Source organism: Prionailurus bengalensis, chromosome C2 (assembly GCF_016509475.1).
Source record: "Prionailurus bengalensis isolate Pbe53 chromosome C2, Fcat_Pben_1.1_paternal_pri, whole genome shotgun sequence".
Taxonomy (NCBI): domain Eukaryota; kingdom Metazoa; phylum Chordata; class Mammalia; order Carnivora; family Felidae; genus Prionailurus; species Prionailurus bengalensis.
In genome coordinates this window covers 9,694,702-9,699,522 of record NC_057350.1, presented here as the reverse complement: position 1 = coordinate 9,699,522, position 4,821 = coordinate 9,694,702, and the positions used below count along the sequence as shown (strand labels likewise).

General features: G+C 46.7%; 1 pseudogene; it reads left to right on the top strand.

Moving 5' to 3' along the window:
* Nucleotides 1–2,755: 2,755 nt before the first annotated feature.
* LOC122492254 lies at nt 2,756–3,478 on the top strand (annotated as a pseudogene).
* The last annotated feature ends 1,343 nt before the right edge of the window (nt 3,479–4,821 follow it).

Sequence of the window (4,821 nt, the reverse complement as noted above, 5' to 3'; positions counted from 1 at the left end):
CTCCTCTCCCTCCCACCCCCCATCAACCCTCAGTTTGTTCTCAGTTTTTAAGAGTCTCTTATGCTTTGGCTCTCTCCCACTCTAACCTCTTTTTTTTTTTTTTCCTTCCCCTCCTCCATGGGTTTCTTTCAAGTTTCTCAGGATCCACATAAGAGTGAAACCATATGGTACCTGTCTTTCTCTTCATGGCTTATTTCACTTAGCATCACACTCTCCATCCACGTTGCTACAAAAGGCCATATTTCATTCTTTTTCATTGCCATGTAGTACTCCATTGTGTATATAAACCACAATTTCTTTAGGATCTGATATTTTTAAAACTTAGCACTATGTTAACTATAGAATGAACAAGGACTTCTTAACATTTTCACGTGGCAGCTATGAAGGACCTGTCATGCTTTCTCATTGTTCTTAGGAATAGTAAAGGGCAGCATTGCACTAAGCTGAGCGGACACTGACTCTTTTAAAGGAAAAATTTTCCCCCATTTACCACCTACTCACCTTTAGACCCAAGTGCCCAGTGAGTGTTTGAGAATGAACTGGAAGTAGATTAATTTCTGGAGTGACTTCTATTTAACACCAAATGCATCACATCCCTTGTCTGAGTAACTTGTTTAAACTGTGATATTTCTTTGGGGCACCTGGGTGGTTCAGACTTAAGTCTCTGACTCTTGATTTTGGCTCAGGTCATGATCTCACAGTTTGTGAGTTTGAGCCCCACATCGGGGCTCTGTGCTGACAGTGCAGAGCCTGCTTGGGATTCTCTCTCTCTGCCCCTCCCCCACTCACTCTCTCTGTCTCTCTCTCAAAAATAAACAAACTTAAAAAAAAAAAGAATACTTCTGCCACTATAAAACTACAATAACATTTAAAATAAATGTAATCAAGGTGATTTTTAAAAAGGCTACAAAACTTGAATTTAATGAATCTATTTTAAAATGGCAGGTGCGGGGCGCCTGGGTGGCGCAGTCAGTTAAGCGTCCAACTTCAGCCAGGTCACGATCTCGCGGTCCGTGAGTTCGAGCCCCGCGTCGGGCTCTGGGCTGATGGCTCGGAGCCTGGAGCCTGTTTCCGATTCTGTGTCTCCCTCTCTCTCTGCCCCTCCCCCGTTCATGCTCTGTCTCTCTCTGTCCCAAAAATAAAATAAAAAACGTTGAAAAAAAAATTTTTAAAAAAATGGCAGGTGCTGATGTGACTCTAGAAGGTCAGTGCTGGGGCACACCTTGCCTGTGGCATTATTGTGGGCACATGAGCTGTATTCCCAGTACTTCTCTCTACTGAAACTACCATAGGCAGGCCTTTGCTTGTCCGGCACTAGGTGACAATCCCGGTCCTTCCTGTGGAAAGGAATCTCGTTGCGTATATCCTAGGTCCACCTCTGTTCTTGCACTGGCATGTGACAATTAATATCTGCTGTTCTGCTATTCCAGGATCTCTTTACCACACACATGACCACAGGGTGTTCATTCCCTTCTAATTATTTAATCGATTTCACAGCACTGTGCCTCCCTGCTGTCTCTAACTTCAGCCCCTCTTCTATTCAGAGGCAGGTGCTGAGATGCCTCCCAAAATCAGACTTGGAATCATAGCCCCAAGGTTCCAAGAGCCCATATGAAGTTCTAAAATCTTCACCAAAGGCAAAAATTAAAGTCTAAAGTACCTTTAGAATGGTCTCACTTTGCAAGTCAAGCATGAGATCCATGGCTTTATCTATACAGCCCTGTAGACTAATTCTTATACTCACTGAAGTTTGAGAACCACTGAAACAGACTATAGGCAAGAACAAAAGGCATGTCTCTCCATAGAAGTTTGGGCAGCCAAGCGAATCCACGCCGCAGAGAAGTGTAGTGCCCGGGGATACACGGGAGGCCAGTACAGAATGCCAAAATGTTCTTGCTTGCTGGGAGAATCCACTCTTTTGTCTTCTAGTATGGAGTTTCTAAACCTATGTTAGTACGTGTGTTCACGTTGTGAGATCTAAATAAGATAACTGTGGACTCTCATCCTAGGACAGGTATACAAAGTAACTTGTTAGGTTACAAGTGCATGCGTGCCATTTGGTTAATTCAGTATTGCATGGCAGGTTGATTGATTTTCCTTGTTAAGTCCCCATAATTAACTCACACCAAAACCTCTTTCTCTAAAATCTCCTTTTTGAAAAATGTTAATCTTGTGGAAACATACAACTCTATATGTTATTTACTGAAAAACAAAATGAATCTTATTAAAATCCAAGGTCATATTACACTGTGCCCAAAGAATCATTCTGCCATCAGGCTAAGAATCAGAAGAAACATATGGTGTACATAAAGTTGTCATGTGCAAGCAAGCAAAAAGAATATCTATTTATTCAGATGGAGAGGCAAGGGGTGACTGGGTGGCTCAGTCAGTTAGGCATCTGACTTTGCTCAGGTCATGATCCGGCAGTCTGTGGGTTTGAGCCCCACGTCGGGCTCTGTGCTGACTGCTCGGAGCCTGGAGCCTACTTCAGATTCTGTGTGTCTCTCTCTCTCTGCCACTCCCCCGACTCGCACTCTGTCCCACACTCGTGCTCTCTCGCTCACTCTCTCTCTCAAAAAATAAAAATTTTTTAAAAATTTTATTGCTAAGATGGAGAGGCTGAAATATGATAACTGATATGTTGCCCTTAATTAAACCAAACCAACAATCAGAATGTTTGGTCTGCATAATTTTCCAGAAGACATTTTAACGTCGTGGCCTCTTAAAGCAATATGGTTTCTGCAGGAAGTGCGCCCCTGGTCCTGCAGATGTCTCTTGCTTCAATAGGGTTTGGACGGAACAGACCCAGGGACACCCCTTCGACCAGCCTGTGACCACCCTCTAAACATTTTTTCAGTCACAACCTTCAGAGCCATCTTCTCAGCCACCCTTTGCCTCCAGGACGAGCCAACACCCTATTTTGAGCTTAGCTCCTTATTACCTATCAACCATGAGCACCCGGATTCATCAGAATCATTCCACCAAGGTGGAGGCCGCCGCCATCAGACACCTGACCAACATGCATCTGCGGGCCTCCTACACCTACCTCTCTCTGGGCTTCTATTTCCACCACGACCATGTGGCTCTGGAGGGCTGGGCCACTTCTTCCACAAGCTGCCTTAGGAGAAGCCTTTGGAAGGTCCTGAGCCCACTTGAAGATGCAAAACCAGTGTGGTGGCCGCGCCCTCTTCCAGGATGGGCAGAAGCATCCCAGGATGAGTGGGGTAAAGCCTTGGATGCCATGGAAGCCACCCTGGTTATGGAGAAGAACCTGAACCAGGCCCTTTTGGATCTGCACGCCCTGGCTTCTGCCTGCACAGGCCTCCGTCTCTGACTTCCTGGACAACCACTTCCTGGATGAGGAGGTGAAACTCATCAAGAAGATGGCGACCACCTGACTCTCATCTGTAAGCTGGCTGGCCCCCAGACTGGGCTGGTTGAGTGTCCCTTCCAGAGGCTCACCTTCAAGCATCAGTAGGAGCCCTTGAAGCCCAACAGCCTTTGAAGGGCCCCTCTAGCATCGCCTGGGCCAGGGCTTGTGCCTGAACTTCTCCTTGCAGCCACTAGGCAGCTTTTTAGCCACCCTGGAGCCCTCTCCCAAGCCTTGGACCAAATAGAAACAATAAAGCTTTTTGTAGCCAAAAAAAAAAGCAAAATGATGTCTGTAAATATTCAATTATAAGAACTAAAAGGCATGACTGTGCCAAATTTTGCCCTGTTTCTACCCACCAGCCTCCTACCACCAGGATACATTTTCATTCTTATATTAATTGCCTTTGCTCCTTCTACAGCCACTTAGCTCTGGTCATCTCCCATCCAAAAGCCTGGTCCTGTCCAGTCACCCTTGTGTCAACATGAAGGCCCTAACCACTTGGGCCATCCCACTTAGAAACCTGGACATCTCTCCCTTACCTCACATCCAGGCAACCACCAGCCCTGCTATCTGCTCTGGCTGGCCTCTCCTCACCTGCAGAGCCCCCCTCCTGGTTCAGACCATCAACATCTCCCACCTTAACTACTGAAATACCCTCATAATTGCATGCACTTGTGCTCCCCATCAACCTGTTTTCTACACAGCAGCAGAGTGATCTTTTCTTTTTAATTTTTTTTTTTAATGTTTATTTATTTCTGAGAGCGACAGAGACAGAATGCGAGTGGGTTAGGGACAGAGAGAGAGGGAGACACAGAAGCAGAAGCAGGCTCCAGGCTCTGAGCTGTCAGCACAGAGCCCAACGGGGGGCTCGAACTCACGAGCTGTAAGATCATGGCCTGAGCCGAAGTCAGATGCTCAACCGACTGAGCCACCCAGGCGCCCCCAGGCGCCTCAGCAGAGTGATCTTAAAGTGCAAATCAATCGTGTCCCTCATTTGACCCTTTTACTTACTGCCCTTTTCTCCCAGAATCATAATAGAATCCCTCCCTACCTGCCAGGCATGTTTCTCATGATCTGACCCCTGCCACCTTGTCTAGCCACAACACAGGCCACTTCCCACCCCCACCCTACCCCTGCTCACCACATCCGGGCACCCTCAGACTTGCTAAGGCCCCAGCTCTGTGGCTTTTCAGGGGCTTTCCGCCTCCTTGGTCGTCAGCCTGCAGTGCCTGTCCCTCCCAAGAAGCCTGAGCCTTTCCTATACTTCCAGACTGCTACCCTTATTACATCATTTTATGATGTGACCAGTATAATTATGGCACCCCAAAGATAACCATGCTCTAATCTTTGGAACCTGTGAATAGGTTATCTTACATGGTACAAGGGGCCATGCACCTGTGATTAAGAATCTTGAGATGGGAGATTGTCCCAGATAATCCAAGTGGGCC